The sequence below is a fragment of the Stegodyphus dumicola genome, chromosome 9 (genome assembly GCF_044657685.1).
Source record: "Stegodyphus dumicola isolate Sdum_Otavi_A_Nest chromosome 9, ASM4465768v1".
In the NCBI taxonomy this organism is placed as follows: Eukaryota; Metazoa; Arthropoda; class Arachnida; order Araneae; family Eresidae; genus Stegodyphus; species Stegodyphus dumicola.
The window spans coordinates 71,444,914-71,465,845 of NC_140776.1; the positions used below are offsets into that span (position 1 = coordinate 71,444,914).

Below are 20,932 nucleotides of genomic sequence, written 5' to 3' on the forward strand. Positions count from 1 at the left end.
TCCTAAAACTATTCTGTGAAAAGCTTAGAAATTAGAGAAATGCCTATTTCTAAAACGCACTTGCGACATGATACATAAAATTCATCGTAGAAAATTTCAACTGTAATAAATATTTTAATAAATATTTCGTGCATGTTTTCTTGAAGGTAGTACAAGATAATACAGAAATAACTTTTTTAAGCATATTTTTGGATAAACTATTCACACAGTATTTTTTCGTTTCCTATTCAGTTTTCTAGTTGCTAATTTCTTACGTAAAGTGCGAGGCTAGATAAAAAATATAAACTATTCTAAATAATATAATAATTTAAAACATTCTAAAATAATATTTACATTGATATAAAAACACAGTCTAGAAGAATATATAAAATATTCTGTAGATTAACTAGCGTATGAAATCAATTAGAAGTAACCTATTTGAAAACCCCTCGTGATAATAATCTAACTAAAGTAGTTCTATAATTTGATAATTGATTGAATAATTGATGCTATAATGTAATAAATATTTAAATGTGTGATAACTTTAAAAACAATTTATCGTAAATCAAATATGTATAATTATGCAATCGGAAAAAATAGCAAAAATAATACAAAATACGTTTACTTACAGTAAAACCAATCTGAGCAGTATTAATTTACCCAGCATTCAATTACAAAACACTGCCGTGTACTAGGAAGGAAAGAAAATAATTACGTTTATTTGCAATATAAAATCATTGGTAAAGCAGTTTTGGAAATCTGAAAATAACTCTAGGAACAGCATAGAGATAATAAATGTTTTAGAAGTTTTTTAATCTTTAAATGTTTGTTTCATCAAGGCTACATTAGGTTAAAAAATTAAACGGAGGTGACCTTCGATGAGTACAACGCTTCTAAACGTACTTCAATGAGAATTCTCAAGCGAAAGCATAACAATATTACTGCTTTTCTCTTATAAATGATTCTGTAATTCACTCGTGACTTCTAATAAATTTTATCGCATTTGAATCAAAATACAAGAGAAAGGAATTGTAAATGAAGTCTCTAGAATGATTGGATGAGGAAGAAAAACATTATAAATCAGATCCGTTGGTAAAAGGTAAACAACAGGCTTAATAAGTGGACGTATAATGAAGAAAAGAAAATAAATAAAAGCTAGACGTTCGTTTGAGTTGTGCTCTGCCCATAAAACTGATTATTCGGCAATTTCTGAATAACAAGCTGTTTCCTTTAAATCCGAGAACTGATAAATAATCAAATGTGTCAAAATGCATTTTGAAATTTTCGTTTCTTATGTAGATAATAATAATTGTTATATATATATGTCATATTAAAAGCACAAGGAAAGGAAAAGCCGGAGCAGTGTCGATGCTTGCTTAGATCCATATTGAAGAAGAATTTGATTGCGTAGTATGTAAAGAACTTGGCAGTCGAGGCAGTTTTAATTCCATTTTTATTTCCAATTGATATTTGTGGCCACAATCACTTGGCACTCTAGTCGTGCCTTTCCACAGAAGATTTACATTTTTGATATTGTTGAGATAGAAAGCAAGCCAGCGAAATTACATCTTAGCAGAGTAGAGAGCAAAAGCTGAAGTGCGTACTTATGAAAGATGGAAGCACGCGAAGAGAAAAGTTTTGGTTTACAATTCGGTGATTGGTCGTCAAGAGGCATCTGGTATTAACGGTTACGTAGGATCGCATGATTAATTTGAATGACGCAATGCAGATAAGTTATTACGATTTTAGAATAGAGAGGAAGAATTAATGTTTATAGTTTAATCTATAATTTTGATTCATATATTTTTATCTTACATATATATGTGTGTGTGTAAGATAAAAAATATATAAATCAAAATTATAATTTAAACTAACGGTAAAACATTAATTCTCCCTCTCTGTTTTAAAAATCGTAATAACTTCTCTGGATTGCGTCATTTCTAGATCATTCTATGGCCTGCGCAACCCTGATGACGTAATAATTGGGAACCAAAACTTTTCTCTTCCCGTGCTGCCATATTGCAAAACTACGCACTTCAGCTTCGCTCTGTGCTCTGCTTGAAGGTAATTTCGCAATGCTGCTTCTTATTGCAGTAATATCAAAAATGTAAATGTTCTTGAATAGGCACAACCCGAATGACAAGGGAACCGTGGCTACAAATATCAACTGGAAAATAAAAATTGAATTAAAACTGCCTCTACTGTCAAATTCTTTAGATATTACAAAGTCAACATGTTAACTTACGGCGCAATGAGAACTCTTCAATATGGATCGACGATCGATCTTATCTGGGTATTACACGTCAACAGTTTTCCGGCTTTTCCTTGCGTTAACATATATATATATATATATATATATATATATATATATATATAATCTGATATTTAACGCTGCAAATTTTCGTTAATTAAACAATAAGCTCTCGACTTAATGTTAAATACAATAGAATTTAATGCAATTGTAAAAAACATTTGCTTTTAATTCATAATTTTGATGATTAGCAAACAATGCATGTTTTGAAATTATTATTTGCATAATGTAATATAAAACATTATTAAATATACTATAATATAAATTACTGAATTCTTAAATGATGTAATTTCTCAGCTATATTTGTTCAAATTACAGTTATATTTCAAAACTGAATCTACTGCGTTTTACATCAAAAGCCTCATTTACCGAGCCAAAAAGTCAAATTTTGGCCGTGCTTCATGTACATCTAAACTTCTGGTCCTCTGATTTTGTTAACTATTTATCTTATTTACGCTTTCAGTTCAATATCTGAATTTTTGTTGTAAGTTCTTTACAATGAGCTAATTAGATGAATAGTCACACGAGCAGTGTTTGCATCATGTTAAACATGGCATTTCTTCAAACGTTTTTCCTCTTGCGGAATCTTCGAGGTAATATTTCACGTCTATGTGTACTTGCACTCTCTTATTAATCATTTAGGTTTAATATAAACTGCCTGCACCAGCATCTGTACAGTTACTTATAGTGTTTGGAGTATCAGAGTGGTGGCTATGAGTGCTCAGATACTTAGCAGAACGATGACTGGGTGTTTGAACTTAGACGAATGTGTCAGCAGGGATTGCTGCATATGTCGCTGTGATTTCCTGGCGAAGGACTTGTAATATAACGTATTTCTACGCTACACGACGTTCTTCGTCAAGGTCCCTTATGGGCACTTTGATTCAATGTCATAAGTCATACGTCACATATAATAGTAATTTTAGTACCAGCATATGTTGAGCAAACTATACACTGTAACGGTAATTCAACTTCGATACCATTACGCAGATGCAATCTATTGAAGTGTATAAATATTTTCTGACCAATCCTGCATATGATGTTCTTAGTCCATAAATTCTTCTCAGACCAGCCAAGAGCAGAGCTAGCTAACAGCCGAGCACTTAACGAGGTACCCATTTATCTAAAATGGCACGAATGTACTTTTGTAGATGTCATAAATAAATCCAGATAAGAAGTATTGATAAATAAAAGATAATGGTTCACGTTATAGGTATTGCAGATATTATAGCCTAAATAATTTCATAAATTCCTTTTTTTTTTCAGAATTATTCCCATAATACGTTACCTGAACACGCCAGTTGTAGCTGAGTCAGTCACAAACTCTCAGGTAGATGAATTCTCAATAAGGTATCTTGAGATGTCATCAAAGGATGGTCAAATATTCTCAAAGATCATTGCATTTACGCCATATGCAATTCAACAGCAAAATTTAAAAATAAACTACCATGTAATATATGTTTAGAATTACCTATGCAGCGTTAAGTTTTGGGATACACTTTTCTGTTTTTTAGCCAAAAATGGACGTTAGTCCCAAAAGAGTCTCGATACTGCATTTAACTCTCGAAACTGCATTTAACACTGAATCATTATAAACGGAGTATCACTTTTCAAATTATTGTCACCAAATATCTCGCTCTGTATTAAATTTAAAGAAATTAAATAATGAAGAATCTGCCTGAGTGTATACATGTTCCTCGCATTGTGCAAACAAAACGGTACCTAGAACCATCAAATTATGAATAACGTAGTCCTCCACCAGAACATGGGCACCTGGAAACCTGAATTTTGAATTTATAATTTCGTTCATTATCTTTTTCATGTTTTGTAAACCCTTTACGAATTTCTGATTAATAAACTGAACGATTTCAAAGAGAAGAGTGGCAACACTCTACGAAAAACAAATTATCTCCAGCGCGCGATTTGTAAAGGATATATATATTCAAAGGACTGACTTTCAGTAGACACACTTGTCAAACTCATTTTAATTTTTTGTGTAGCATTTAAATTAAATAAACAAATTCTGCAAACACTTAAATTATTAGTTTAGATTATTAAATTAAAATTATTATTTAAATTATTAAAAGAATAAATTTAGAAAAATGTAGAGTAAACATCATTTGAAGAAAAGGAAATTTTGTAAGTTTAAAGCAAACTATAGCTCATTTATTTTCTACTATAGATTCCAATACATTGTTTATTCAGTTACATGTAAATTGTTAGAAGTGCGAAGTAAACATCTTTGCACTAATGAGCAAAATACTATCTTAAATTACCTTAATAGAAATAATAGTGCATTTTGTAGAATACAAGCGTTTTTATAAAGAAATAAGAATTTTACTAGAAATAAATTTTTCAATAACTATTTTAACTTTAAAATTTTATTTTGGTGATTAAATTTTACAAATAACAAATTCAAATCTAGGAAGTATTTTTAACAGACAGAATTGCTGCTATTAAACACGTTAAAACTGAATAAATTTAGCCCATGCAATCACATTCATTCATTACTGAATAAAAGAAACAGCGTGAATACTAGCATGAGTGAATTAGTTTTGTCACCACCATCGAATTGAAAATGTGAATTAAAGCGTGATTACTACGAAGGTTGCTCTCTACATTTCTGGCCTTGGCAACAGTAAATGTTGCTAGGCGATCGCAGACGATTCCATTCGAAAGTTTGATGTTTTTAACTATAACTTTATAGAGGCATTAGGTTACTTGGAAGCAGGAAAGATGAAAAATTAGCAACGCCTTCGCCGGGAATCGAACCACGGATCTCTGGAATGAGCGCCCAGCGTGCAGACCACCACGCCACGAAGGCACGCTAAGAAAGCGGGAGAAATACCTTATATACGCTTCCTTTTAAAGGGCGACTGGTATTTTTAGGGGTTCCAATCACCAAATCCTGGGTGTGGAGAATCATCATCCACCACCCTTTTAGTTCGGGCTCCTCTGTAGAGACATTAGGTTATTTGGAAGCTGGAAAGATGAAAAATTAGCAACACCTTCGCCCGGAATCGAACCACGGGCCTCTGGAATACTCAACCAGCGTGCAGACCACCATACCACGAAGGCACGTTAAGAAGGCGGGAGAAATACCTTATAACTTCTTTAGAACGGTTTACCATTTTAGAGTGATTTTTGTTGTTTACAGTAAATTGAAAAATTCATCTCGGGGTGCTATTATCGATGCTGTGCATGAACTGACAAAGCATCAACTGACTGTGGCATACCGTGAGAATGAGGCACCTTTGGCATTATATGACAAGCATCAATAAGACATTACATAAACTGGCCGTAAAAAAAAGATTCGTTCGCGTTAGATCTCGCATAATCTGACAAACACTCAAAAGAAGGCTCGTATCAATTGGTGCAAGGAAATGTTAAAAAATACATTCAGGTTGCATCAAAGGCTGTATATAACATCTACATAGATGGCGAATTATGAATCTATGCATATGAGCACGAAACAAAACAGCAGTCGACTCTATGGGTCTTCCAAGATGAGCCAAATCCAACAAAAGTTGTTTGCGGAGAAAGCACATCGAAGCAAATGGTTGTCTGTTTCTTCCCCATTAACAGTCACGTGGCAACAGTGGCGTCAGAGCAACGCAGAACGGTCAATTCCAAATGGTACACGACCGTTTGTTTGCCAGAAGCGTAGGAGAAATTCGAAAAAATCAGAAGAGGAGAATCATTCTTCACCATGACAATGCGAGCTGTCAGACATCGGATCAAACAAAAGAATTTTTGACGGAGTAAAACATCGAATTGATGAATCATCCGCCGTACAACCCTGATTTGGCAACTAACGACTTGCTTTTTATTTCCGCACCTCAAAAATAAATTACGTGGTCATCGATTTGCGCCACCCGGAGAAGGGGTTAATACATTCAAAACGCATGTTTTGGAATTACCTCAATCGGAGTGGAAAAGGTGCTTCGAAAATTGGTTCGAACGCATGCAAAACTGTATTTTTCTTCACGGGGAATATTTTTAAAATCAATAAAACCAATTTTGATCATAATTTTTTTTCGTTATTTGGTCTGAAATATAAATAGCAACCCATACAGTAAGCAGACTAAAGCTGAAAAAGTAGAATGTATGAGCATGGAGAAAGGCGGGATCAATAATCAGAGGTTAGCTAAATAAAGTAGTTTTTTTCTTCTTTTTTTTTAAGTTTTAAGGGTTTTAGATTTTTATGGTCCACAAAAGGGTTTGTTAAGGTTTTCTACTGTACACTAACTCCTGCTAATTTTTTTTTTTTTTTTGTCTTTTTAGCTTTATAATTAAGCATCGTTTTATTTGCACTTACTCTATATACAATAGAACAAACGCCATATACTAAAATTACAAAAATTTTAGAAGCACCCTAAGAGTATATGTTTAGAATTCCCGATGCAGGTTAAGTTTAAACATACATTTTTCTGTTTTTTAGTCAAAAAAAGAACATTAGTCCAAAATGGGATATTATTCTCAGTACGACATTTTGCATTAAATAACGATAAACGCCTTAACACTTTTCAGATTGTTGCCAATATTTTGCCCTGTACAAATAGGGCGCAGCCCCATCCACCTAATCGACAAGGTTTTATGACAAAAAAGGGCTGCGCCAAGGAAAAAAAATATATATATAAAATACATATAAAAATACATAATTATACATGAAATTACATATAAAATACGTAATTTTATAAAAGCATAAAATACACCACATAACGCACTGAATAAAATTATGTTAAAATTCCATATAAAAACCAATATCTCAATGTAAATTATTGTAACACAAAATTTAAAAACAAACTTTTTATCAAATAAAAATACCAACATCAGAGCGATTATTATTTAGAAAACACATAAGTTCTCTTGCAAATTTAAATTCTTTTTCAGCACCTGTAATAATCTTAATAAAATTATATTTTTTTCGTATGTCATAAGTAAGTGTACATTCTTCAACATAGTGCCTTACCGATCCGACAACTCCACAATTATGACAATATTCATTCTCTTGTATGCCAAATCTTTTAAGATACACCGGGAAGCGCCCATGTCCAGTAACAATTTGATTAAAATCCAAATGACAAGGAATACTTTTATTAAACATAGGTTTTAAATAATAGGCATATTCTTTTCTTCTATTCGAATTATTCCAATTATCATACCACAAATCAATATAATACTGTTTAATTCTAGTAATAACCATTTTTCTTGAAGGCTGGACAACGGAACACTCCCCGGAAACATCCAAAGTCGCCTCTTTGGCCAACACGTCGGCCCTCTCGTTACTTTCAATACCCACATGGGACTTAACCCATCTAAATTTAATATCATGCAAACCTTCAATTTCTTTATATAAACACTTAAGAAATATCCATAACTAAAGAGTTATTACAATCGTAGCTTTTCAAAGCCTGTAATCCAGATAAACAATCACTATAAACTACAATACTATAACTCTTAGATAGGTTTTTCTTAATCCATTTCATAGCAAAATAAATAGCAGCAAGTTCAGCCTGAAATACAGAATTAAATTTTTCTAACTTTATCTTTGAATAATCAATTTCCATACCATAATAGTAAACAACAAAAGATAGGCCAACACTTTCCCCAAACCTAGAACCATCAGTGAAAATATCAAGTTCACCAAAACAATCAAAATTCATTTCATAAGTAATGCTCATTCTCTTGGCTGGGTGTATGCAGTAAGGATTAACATTATAAAATGCAGTACAACAAGCTAAATAATCACCATAATACATAAAATCTATCTTACATGTAGATAACAAAAATTTATCATAAAAGAAATTATAAAAAATCGAGAGGGGCGGCGTGCCGGCCAATACCCAGGCAGTTTCAGTTGGAGTTGTCCTAAAACACCTAGCCAGTGACAGCAGCCAGGGCCGCTGAATCGTCAATAACTTATTCCTGATTCTCAACAACTCCGCCGCTCTGGAGCCCCAACAACCAATTCCGTATAACACAATAGGAACAACAACTACTCTATAAATAGTTCTAATAATATCTCTCTTAAAGTCGATGACACCCGCTGGAAAATTTCTCTTATAAAATAAGAGTATTGAATCTGTTCTCCTTTGAATTTCCTTGAAGTGTGACTCGAAATTCAGTTTATCATCTATAATGACTCCCAAGTATTTGAGTTGTTCGACTCTTTTTAATAATGTTCCCTGAAATCGTAATCAGGGAGGTCTAGTCTTTTTTCCCCCATTTGGGAAAAACAAAAAAGATGTCTTTTGTAAGTTGAAGATGAGTCTTTCTGTTATAGCCCATCTCTCAAGGACATCACACACCAATGTAAATCTTTTTTATAATTTTTCAAGAGACGCATCGTAAACCACACAAAGTATGTCATCTGCATAACAGATGATTTCAACGCCCTCGGGAAGACTCGTAGTCAGCAAATTGTAAATTACTGTACCCCAGAGCAGCGGAGCACTCGAGGATCCCTGTGGGCAACCTTTATAAACTCATTTAAGCACTTCAGAATCCCCACCATATGAATAAACAACCTTCGTATTGTGAAAGTAGCTACAAAAAATTTTTAATATATTGCAAGGAATCTTAAAATTCACGAGGGTGGAGAGCAGCGATGACCATATAATGGAATCAAAGGCCTTTGAAATATCAAATGAGACAACAGTTACATGATAATCTCTTTTTTTCTCAGAAATAATATTGATCAATTTATACAAAGCATCATTGGTTGATCTGCCTGCGACAAAGCCAAACTGTCTATCCGAAATAAAATTTTCTCTGTAGAAAAAATGATACAATCTATTGGTGAGAAGTCTATCCAGGACCTTACTAAAAAATTTTAACAAGCAAATTGGTCTAAACGCATGTTCATTTTTCGGTATAAATGTAATACTTGATATTTTCCACGCCCTCGGGAAAACCAACAAGCGGAAACATGTATTATATAATAAAACAAAAAACTCTTCGTAATACTTATAAAGGCACTTCACAACCACTGCAGAAATGTTGTCCAGTCCAGGAGCACTTTTATTTCTTAGTTTATTAATTACATATCCGATCTCATTAGAAGTAAAAGGCAGATCATCAGCACAACAATTTGAAAATTTTAACAATTCATGATCAATAATACCATCCTCAAACTCACCACAGTCAAAATTCTTATTAAAATATTCCTCAATCACCTCAGTGTATTCCTTCTGTTCACCCTCCTGGACTCTACTTATTATCTGTGGTAGCCGACGCTTTCCCTGGGCAAAACGAAAGTAACAGTCATGATATACCTTATTTTCCAAAAAATGTTTCATTTTATTCTCTTCTTAATCTGCTTTCTATAAAGTGCCATCTCTCTTTTATATAAAACTTTTCTCTTATTTCTTGTTTCTTCATCAATATCTCTGAACTGAAAACTCTTTCTCAATGCTCTCGTCCGTCGCTTCATTTTTTGCAAACTCGTATTCCACCAAATTTTTTTTGTTTAAGTTTTTCTTGACCTTATTTCCACGTATAGTCAAGTACCTCTTAGCCCTCTGGACAATCAACCTTTAAAAGTCATCCACAAAATTCTCCAAATTATTTTCATCATCTATTGATCTCAGTCTATCCGCCATTAATTCCATATCCAGTTTAAGGTTTTACAAAATTTATTTATTCTAACAAGATTTTTTGTAAAAACAGTACTCTCATGTCTCGCAGGTTGAACATCTTCAATATCAACAGCAACATATCTATGGTCGCTAAGACTCTCCTTTTCATGTATCTTGAGTTCAATATGAGAAACGGGGAGAGAGAGGCAGAACTGAGAATCAAGTCTGTCCAACCTTCCCCTACTGCGGAAACAAAAGTTGGTAATCAGTCTGATTGATTATATAAAATAATATTATTCTGTATTAAAAAATCCATGGTTAAAACACCCCTATCATCCACAGTCCTAGAACCCCAATTAAAATGTTTCGAATTAAAATCTCCAGCAATGAAATAAAATGTATACTTGTTCAAAACGTCTTCAAGTCTTGTCAAATGTAAATTCAAGTTTTCCGCAGGGGAGAAGTATATCGACACAACACCCATTGTAAAGTTCTCCATTCTCAAGGAGATGGCTACTATCTCATTTGTTTTATAATCTATAATAAATTCAATCTCTTCTTTGGTAACAATTATGAGAGATCTTCCCCTTACATCATGCACCGCTCTCCAACCCTTTTTTAAATACGGGATTTCTGTATTTACATAATAGGGCTCCTGGACAGTTATCAAGTCAAACTTCTGTTCCAAAATATCCTCAACAGCAGCCAACTGGCAAGCTGCCACCGCATAGTGATTCAAGTTTATATTTAGCACTTTCATAATCAAGGGAACAGTACAATAGCTAATAATAAAAAAACAAAGAATTATACACCATAAGATAATGATCAGTATAAAATATAATAAAACCCAAAATAAATCATTCCACTAAACGTATATGTTCTGAAATAAATCTAACTTCACGTTTGTATAGTTCTCAATCTCGTGATAAAACATGGTGATGAACATCCAAATGAGTACCATATCTCGAGTTAGAGTTCTTACAGTTTACACAAATCTCTACATCCATTTTACATTTTTTAAATTCATGTGGTTCAGAACATCTAAAACATACAATTTCATTTTTACAATTTTTGGTAGCATGTCCGAATCGAAAGCAACGCAGACACCTCTTCGGATTAAGATAGAGCTTAGCCGAATATGCCTTCCAACCTATACGAACTCTGCAGTCTTCCAGGACAACAGCTTAACATCGAAGGTCTACACGGAAAACGCGATGAGAAATCTCGTCGGACTCTTTACATTTTTGTCTAAAGAGAGGACGAACACAACTTCCATCACAAACGCACTCCTCCTTCATTTTATCCATAATCTCCTTATTATCTATTAAATTGCATACGCCATATACAATAATCTTCGGTTGTATAAACCTTTTCTTCTTTGTATAAAGTTTATCCCTTAAATTTTTCCCGGATTCAATAACATTCTGTACCGTGTCTACTTCTCTGCTATCTTTAAACCTGATCACCAAATCACCATTCTTTCTCGTATGGGAGCTCATTATTTTTATATCAACATCCTCTGGTCTAACGTTAGCAATTAACTACACGTATACATCACCGCCATTCGAAGCTGGTTTAACTATTAATTCATTTTCTCTCCAATCATTTACATCCAATACTTTATTCTTTCTATCCCTCATTTCACATGTATCTCGATCTTTTTGCAAAATAACCTTAATTTCATCTATATCCTGTTTAATATCAAATAAAATATTGGTTCTTGATTGCACCATGTCTTCTTCAATAGTCTTTAAATTCTGTGAGTCAAGCAAATCCAAAACTCTATCTATACCTCTAACTAGACCATCGGTAATTTCCCGTGAGACTCGTCTAGCTTTTAACTTGTCTACAAAATCATATAATGATCTAACAACAACGAGTGCACTCTCAATTTTTCCTTCATCGTTAGGTCTATCATTACCAGAGTCCATAATTTCTTTTATTTCACCCGAACTCTCCAAAGTCTCTCCCTCAGCTTCCACAAGTTTACTCTCCTTATTAATCTTCAGTTGACTCATCACAAAAATCACGAAAAGTTCACACTATTATACACTAATATAACTGCGACGGGGCCGTATTAAAATTTTCAGAATAAAAACATATATACAAATGTAAGATTTACAATATTTACGATTTAAAATTAGATAAAATGACAAGAACTCTCATATGTACAATAAAATTCAGTAAAATACAGAGTGGTTTGTATCACATAAACAGAAACACACACAAAAACATATACATTCTACAAAATTAAAATGATTGCAAAACGCATCAAAAATGTTTTTACAGCACAATTAAATCCATCCAGCTTTAGCATCCGAACAATGCAATTTTATAAATAACAGGAGTAAATAAAACTAAAAACGCCTTTGTCGCGTTTGCTTACTAGAACTTTACTTCCACGAACGCCCTCTGGCGAAAGACACTAAGAGTAGTCAGTTGAACGGCTGACGCGTCTAACAGATGTATAACGATAGACCGTCTTCCTATAAATTATGCTTGTAATCATTATAACTTGTAAATATTTTGTACATATCTTTCATATGAATTAAAATTTCTTAAAAAGTTTATAGCTGTGTTTCGCAGTGAATCGAAGTTCATCATAGAAACGGATACCGACAAGAAGGAAAGGCAGGCAGTTCAGGGCAGCCCTATTTAGAAGGTAAGTGAACTTTCACTTATCTATTTAATGATAAAAAATTTTAATAGTAAAGAGTTGATAAAAATTTTTAACATGGCGCCCGAACAGGGACTGCCAGTAACTGCTGTTTTCCTAACTATTGAAACTGTCTAAATTGATATCATTGATATAGATGATACATAAGCATAAATAATTAGTGAATTGCTGATAGTTGTTGAATTATTGAATATTAAACAATGACGGAATTCATCGATACATTGAAAAGGAAACGCGGCCACATAAGGGCTGCCGTTACAAAATTAATTGGCCGAATCGAAACTGAATTACCAAAAACAGAAGTGAATGCAGAGGAACTAGAAATTTCCTTAGAACTCTTAAATGAAAAATCGAACGAGTTAAAACAAATAGATGCCGATATAGAAAAATTAAGAGACATAAAGGATCTAGATCAGGAATTAAACGGTGTTGACGAATATCGTGAAAGAATAACTACATTTAAATACAAAGCTAACAAAAAATTGAAAGAAATTAATATAGAACAACAAAAATTGAGTGTGTTAAGAAGCACTGAACAGTTAAGTGAAAGTATTATAGAAAACGTTAAAATTGAAAGTCATAATATGAAGCTTCCTAAACTTACGATTTCGAAGTTTTATGGCGAGAGCTGCGAATGGCTGACATTTTGGAACACTTTTTCGTCAGCCATACACCAAAATAAAACGCTTGAAGCTATAAGCAAATTTAATTATTTGAAATCCTTTTTGGGAGGTACTGCTTATAACACCATTGACGGTTTCGATTTAACCGAAGAAAATTACGAAACTTCAGTTAAACTCCTCACAGAAAGATTTGGAAATAAAGATGTACTGATAAACGCCCATATAGATAAATTACTGAAAATAAGACCTCTAAAAGATTCTAATGGCATTCAAAATTTCCGTAAGTTATTCAATTATATACAGAAACATATTCGATGTCTTGAATCATTAAATGTGACCTCAGAAACATATATAGCTTTATTAACACCTATTTTGCTTAAAACATTGCCCGCAGATTTGGTTTTGGAATATAATAAAACAGTTTGGAAATCAAATTACGATTTGAATCACCTAGTGGAATTTCTTTCTGAACAGTTAGTCGCGCGGAAACGTACATTCCAGACGGTCCAGCCAAAGGCGGCGCCGCAAAAGAATAACAAACTGAGTGAAACCAGACCTATTGCGAAACACACAGCTGCGGAGTTGACGAACGCAAGTTTGTGTGTGTGTGGGGGGGACAAACACCATGTGTATTCTGCGACTCTTATGATCACGAGTCTATAACATGTAAACAAGCATCTTTATGGTCTACTGAGAAAAAAAAAGGGAGAAATGCAAAACGAAAGGAATCTGTTATCGTGTTTACACCCTCGGCACCTTAGTTTAAATTGGACTTCTAGAATAAGATGTGAATTATGTAAACAACGACATGCTACTATAATGTGTTTTAAAAACGAAAACGGAGAAATTAAGGAAGAACAAATTGAAAATAAGGCCTTAACGAATAATTCATCCTATGAAAGTGTAATCTTGCAAACTTTAATTGTCAATGTTTACGGAGATGGTGAAAGCAATTTTATACGAATAATTCTGAATACCGGAAGTAGCAGATCATATATCAGCATATTTCTTGTGGAGAAATTAAAACGAAAATCTTTAGGTCAGGAAAGTGTGACTCATGGGCTTTTTGGAGCGATAGAAAAAAGGGAAAATTACAACAAGTATCTGATTAAGTTCAATAATCCAGAAACAGGATTCACATGCGAAATGGAGGTTTTGAGCCAAAAGACCATATGCTCACATATTCCAAAATTGGAGGATAGGGACTGCTTAAAGAAACTTAGAGGTTACAAAATTTTTCCCAGTGATGTAACTAATGAGAATTCTTGTTTATTCGAAAAACACCCTAACGAAATACACATGTTTGTAAGAGCAGATTATGCCGGAAAACTCTTTACAGGGGAAATAAAACACGTAACGGAGAGTTTAGTAGCGATGAATACACACCTTCGTTGGACAATATTAGGGAGAACGAAGGTAAAGGGAAAGAATTTTAATGAAGTTCTTTTATCACTACACATTAGTGACAGAAGAGTTTGTGACTTGTGGTCTCTTGATTCTATCAAACAAAACAAGAAATAGAAAAGGCTACAGAAAATTATTTCATCCGTACTTTAGAAAGAGATGACGCTGGAAGGTATCAGGTATCACTGCCATGGCTTCAAATTCATCTTGAGTTGCCAGATAATAGAATCGTTGCAGAAAAGCGTCTGAAGTCTTGCGTGAAAACCCTTCAGACAAAGAATTCCTTAGAAGCCTACGAAACTGTTTTAAAGGATTGGGTAGAAGAGGGAATAATTGAACCTGTCAATATTTCGGAGGCAGAAAAGATCAAAGGACATTATCTGCCACATAGAGCAGTGTTACGGGAAAATTCGACTACCAAAATTCGACCAGTGTTCGACGCATCTGCAAAGGAGAAAAATTCGGTATCTCTGAACGACTGCCTGGAAAAGGGTCCTAATTACCTTGAATTGATCCCCAAAATTTTTACAAAATTTCGAGAGGGGAAGTATAGAGTAATTTCGGATATAAAAAGAGCATTTCTTCAGATAGGTGTGAACCCAGCGGATCGAGATTTTCTCCGGTTCCTATGGTGGGAGAAAGGACAGCCTGAAAAACTGACTATATATCGGCACCGAAGGGTTGTATTCGGCGTAAACGCCAGCCCCTTTTTACTCGCTGCCACGATTAACTACCATTTGGAAAATGTACCAAAACAACATCAGGAAATAGCTTCAAAGCTAAAGAAAGCCATGTATGTGGATAACTGCGTAGCGAGCGTAGAATCATATGAAGAATTAAACTCATTTATCAAAGGATCTAGAGAAATAATGGCTACTGCAAAATTTGACCTAAGAGGTTGGAAACATAATAGACTTAAAAATGAAACTTCAATTCTAAACCTTTCTGATAAAGATTATGAAGATGTTGTGTCAGTATTGGGATTGAAATGGGACTTGTTTGACGATACTTTGTCTTGTCATGTAAGATATGAAGAAAACCCTGTATTGAGCAAAAGATCTTTCTTTCCGAATTGAGTAAAATCTTTGACCCAATTGGGTTTACTAGTCCAGTTACTCTTATGCCTAAACTGATTCTGCAAGAGTGCTGGAAACAGAAAATTAACTGGGATACTAATCTGCCGAATGATCTAGCAAGGAAATTTTTCACATGGTCATCTCAGTTAAAATATTTGAAAGACATCAAAATTCCTAGATTGCTTCCCAAAATAGACGAAAGTACCACTCTGCATGTATTTTCGGACGCAAGCAAGGACGCATATGCGACCTGCATTTTCCGTCGACACAGCGGTGAGAGTGGAGTCACTTGTCAATTGATACAATCTAAAGCGAGAGTTGCTCCCCTAAAAGCACTCACCATACCTCGACTAGAGATACTCGCTTGAACTATTGGAGTCAGGCTCTCTCATGCAATAAGAGAAGACTTGAAACTAAAAGAGGTTCCAGTTTTTTACTGAACGGATTCCACAAATGCTCTCTTTTGGATAAAACAGAAAGAAAATTGGTCCACTTTTGTAGCCAATCGAGTAAATGAGATTCGAAAATTGAGTAACCCAGATCACTGGCATCACATTCCCGGAAAGTTTAATCCTTCGGATTTGCCATCACGCGGTTGCTCTGCAAAAGAATTGAGGAAATCCGAATGGTGGAAAGGACCAGATTGGATTTATCGACCTCCAGAAGAGTGGCCTATTGCAGATGGAGAACATCCTTCAGTCGAAGAACTAAAAGGAGCTGAAACAGTGGTTTTCCGACTCATCCAACGAGAATCTTTCGAAGGATTGAAAGATAAAAGAATACGTGCTCTAGAACCTATCATGGACTCCAATGGCCTTATAAAAGTGAAGACACGTATCTTTCAGAGAGACGATGATGCTGACTTTCGTTACCCAGTTTTACTTCCCTCAGAACATCCATTACTATTAAAACTGATCAAATCTGAACATGAAAGGCTAAGTCACGCTGGAGTACAATTCGTTATGCGCGCTTTGCGTGAAAAATATTGGATCATAAAGAGTAGGAAGACAGTACGCAAGGTTATCCAAAACTGTGTACGATGTTGAAGGTTCGACTCTGATTCATATAAGATTCCTCAAGCGCCTCTACCTGAAGACAGAATAAGAGATGCTTTAATTTTTGAGATTATTGGTGTTGATCTGACGGGTCCCTTAATTTTAAACGGAGGCCAAAAAACATGGATCGTCATTTTTACTTGCGCAATATATAAAGCAGTTCACTTAGAGCTAGTCTCATCTCTATCAACCGAAAGTTTCCTGCACGCGTTCAGGCGATTCATCGCTCGAAGGGGTAGACCTGTCACTTGTATACTCCGACAATGGAACCAATTTTGTTGAATCAAATAATTTGTTTAAGACCATAGATTGGAATTCTATCTTAGAAAATGCAACAGTTAAGAAAATTGAATGGAAATTTATACCCCCTTCCTCGCCATGGTGGGGAGGGTGGTGGGAAAGATTAATTGGAGTACTAAAGAGAATTCTTCGAAAGGTACTAGGAAAATCTTCTCTGAACTACGAAGAATTGTTGACAATCATTTGTGACTGCGAGAGCATTATGAACAACCGTCCTCTCACGTATTTGTCAGAAGACGTAAACAGTTTAAGAGCTCTCACCCCAGCAATGTTTCTAACAGAAATTCCAGAGACTGGAGTTCCTGAATTAGATCTTTTGGATTCTAAATCCATCAATAAAAGATACCTTTACAGAGCCAAATTGAGAAAAGATTTACGAAAAAGATTTCGATCAGAATATTATTTAGGGCAACTAAAACAAAGCTCAAAACTCATCCGCGAACCATCTTCTGTGAAAGTTGGTGATCTTGTAATTGTGTCCAACAACGAAAAAAGGATAAACTGGCCCTTAGCTAGAATCCTGGAAATTTTTCCATCCCACGACGGACACATTAGAGTAGTGAAACTGAAAACTGCACAAGGGGAGATTATAAGACCTACTAAGAACCTCATACCTCTTGAGCTCAACTTTACACCTGAGTCGGATATGCAAGTGAGGTACAGAACTCGACGTATGACGAAACCTCAAAAGACTTGAACTACAGGTCAGTTGAGGTCCATCCTCTGCTGATACTGGACCTCAAGGTGGGAGTGTCGCGTTTGCTTACTAGAACTTTACTTCCACGAACGCCCTCTGGCGAAAGAGACTAAGAGTAGTCAGTTGAACGGCTGACGCGTCTAACAGATGTATAACGATAGACCGTCTCCGTATAAATTATGCTTGTAATCATTATAACTTGTAAATATTTTGTACATATCTTTCATATGAATTAAAATTTCTTAAAAAGTTTATAGCTGTGTTTCGCAGTGAATCGAAGTTCATCATAGAGACGGATACCGACAAGAAGGAAAGGCAGGCAGTTCAGGGCAGCCCTATTTAGAAGGTAAGTGAACTTTCACTTATCTATTTAATGATCAAAAAATTTTAATAGTACAAAGTTGATAAAATTTTTAACAGCCTTAAAAGCTGAAAATATTGAGATTTACAGTTAAAATAATCAAAAATACTTAAAAACACCTCAAATCTCAAAAGCATTCATAGTAAAATATAAAATCAATCTTACATGCGAAAAATCCAAAAATTGTCCAACGGGCTGAAAAACATATAATAAATGCACCAACTTATATATAAGTCTCTCCTGCCATAACATTTAAAAGTCCGAATTTTCAATATTTTCCAGTTGGCTAAAAGTTGACATGCCCGTGGTGCAAAATCACAAAGATTCAAACGTAAACAAAACGTAGTATCAAATTTTCAAATACAAATAACTTTAAAAAAAGGCCATGAAATTGAATCAAATTCACCATACAGATAGCAAAAGATGTATAGAAACTAAATATCAAAACAAAAGTACTTCACCAAGTCGATGTAAAAGAACAGAGGCCAAATCTTCAAAGTCATATGCAAATGAGCCCCTAAACACGCATCAATCCTAAAATGCCTGTAACTCGGTCAAAAATCCTCGAATCCTCAAAAGCAAGACATCTTCACAAACCGAAAGGCCTGTAGATTCCAAATACAGCACCTTTAGACACCAAAAATCAGTATGCACAAATATATAAGCCCTTCTACAGAAGCGCAATAAACACAGCAAACATCACGGCCGACAGTTACGGTTACATTACCCTGTATTAGATTTAAAGAAATTAAACAATGAAGAATCTGCATGAATATATGCATGTTTCTCGCACTGTGAAAATGCAATGGTACCTAGAGCAATCAAATTTTGAATAACGTTGTCCTCCACTGAGCATGGGCACCTGAAAGCCCGAATTTTGAATTTCGAATTTATTTTACTACTGTTTTATATTATGTAAAACTTTAACGAATTTTTGATTAATAAACTCAGCGACTTGAAAGCTAGCTGGGCAAATCTAAAGAAAAGAAAGATAAGAAGAATCGAAAGAAGAAACAAAAGAAAAGAAAGCAAATCTGAATGCATTCGGATTTCATATTAGGTCCCAAAGGGGCATTATTTAACGTTTTTTGTGTTACCTTTATTTATTAAATATCACGTTCTTCGCACTTAAACCATAAAATTCAATTCAATAGCAATATCACAAAACAATTTAAAAAGGACTTATCTTTAGAATTTTCGATACTCAGTTTCGCGCGCTGAAAATAAAAATGTTTTTCTTTCCGTACAGTGTTGCCACTTCTCTGTTTGAAAACGTTCAGTTTGTTAATAAAAATTCTTTTTTTTTTTTTTTTTTTTTTTTAAAGAGTTAATAAAACAAATACCAAGAAGAAGTGACCTTCCAGATGCCCATATTCGAGTAGAGGACTACGTTACTCAAAATTTGACCCTTGGTTTTTTACAGTGCGAGAAACGTACATTCAGGAAGATTCTTCATTATTTAATTCCTTTAAACATAATGCAGGGCTCTACTATTTCATGGGAACAATTCCACGAGGGCATTCTTACCCATAGAATAAATAGCCCTATTGTGGTTTGCCGTGAGCAAATAATCTAAACTTTAAATTACACTCTAATTCCACACTAAACATCAGTGCACTTTTGAAAAGTTTTATATTTTCAGTACATTAACAACAATTGCATTATTTTTGTATGACTGATTGATCAAGTTTAAAATATACTTCTTCTTATATTTCTCCAACTATAAATAGCATTAAGAACATGCGCGTAAATAGCAAGTGATAAAACTAGTAATAAGAAACCTTAAGAGAAAAACACATTTTTTTAACAATTAAAGATATATTTAACACTTTTTTCTTTAATTCGCTATTCATAATATATACTTACTTAAAAATGGTCAGGAGAATTCCAGTTAAAAGGAATCGTGAAGTATAGATCCTGAAAATCAAAACTGTTTACGGAATTACTTTCGCTTTCAACTTTACTACGAATATTCAATGTCTGAACACTGTTGCTCTTTTGCACTCTTCTGGTTTTACTGCCCTATCAAGGATTCTTGATTAGTAGAGACCTCGACTATTGGAGGGTTTGCTAAGATCATTGCACTATCTCTTGCTTCGAGCTATAGATCAAGGGTAATAGATAACATCGTCGCTGTCAAAAATAAGCAATCCATTTGATGTTCATATGATTAATATAGTTGAAGACCAGACTACTAGATAAAATAGTAATATTTCTCTAAGATAACACAGCCAGAGAAGGTTTTTCCGCTGCTTATGCTGCATATAAATAATACAAATTTAAAAGAGTTCAGTTTTAAATTTTACCATACTATCTTCTAGATTTGATTTGCCTTCAATTTTAGAACTGTATTTCCAAGTAGATCATCAGTGATTCTGAACATTTTTTTCTTCCATTGTATAATCTGGCCCTTTCAAAATGGAGCTTTGTATATATAAATATATTTAAACTTTTCTTGCGTTCCTTAAAATCGTCTTTTAATTTAAATTCTATGCAAATTGAATGAGCTACTTCGCTTGCGAATAATTATATTATTTTTATTATAAATGGTTGGCAAATACCCTTTCTTTAAGAAATGAGTACACTTGCTTACAAAATTTGCTGCTAACAATGAATCAGAAAATGATGTAATGGAAAAGGGGCAAGAATAAATTTGAGAAATTAACATGATTTCATAGCTGAACTTTGGAAAAGTAAAAATTAATATTTTGCATAATGAAACGGAACATATGCGGTGCAAAGGCTATATAACTTAGAATGTCAAAATTTCTGATGCGTGGCTTTTTAAACATTAATCTTTTTTAATTCAACTAAATAAAAATTACTCTTAAAAATGCTTTAAATTCTAGTAGCTATATTTCAAGTGTAT

At 34.0% G+C, this 20,932-nt stretch overlaps 1 protein-coding gene across 4 annotated transcripts in view; it reads right to left on the minus strand.

Annotated features, from left to right (window-relative positions):
* The window catches only part of LOC118199239 (alpha-tocopherol transfer protein-like), a 61,569-nt gene extending 41,485 nt beyond the window's left edge, over window positions 1–20,084 (minus strand). For 2 of the 4 annotated variants that reach the window (XM_085823598.1, XM_085823597.1), the window contains exons 1-2: window positions 19,930–20,082; window positions 609–670 (exon numbers count right to left, since the gene is read on the minus strand). The gene's annotated coding sequence lies outside the window, so the exon portion shown is untranslated. Of the gene's footprint in view, window positions 1–608; window positions 671–19,929 lie in introns of all 4 variants that reach the window. The other 2 variants (XM_085823600.1, XM_085823596.1) reach the window with 2 other exon arrangements.
* Window positions 20,085–20,932: the final 848 nt, after the last annotated feature.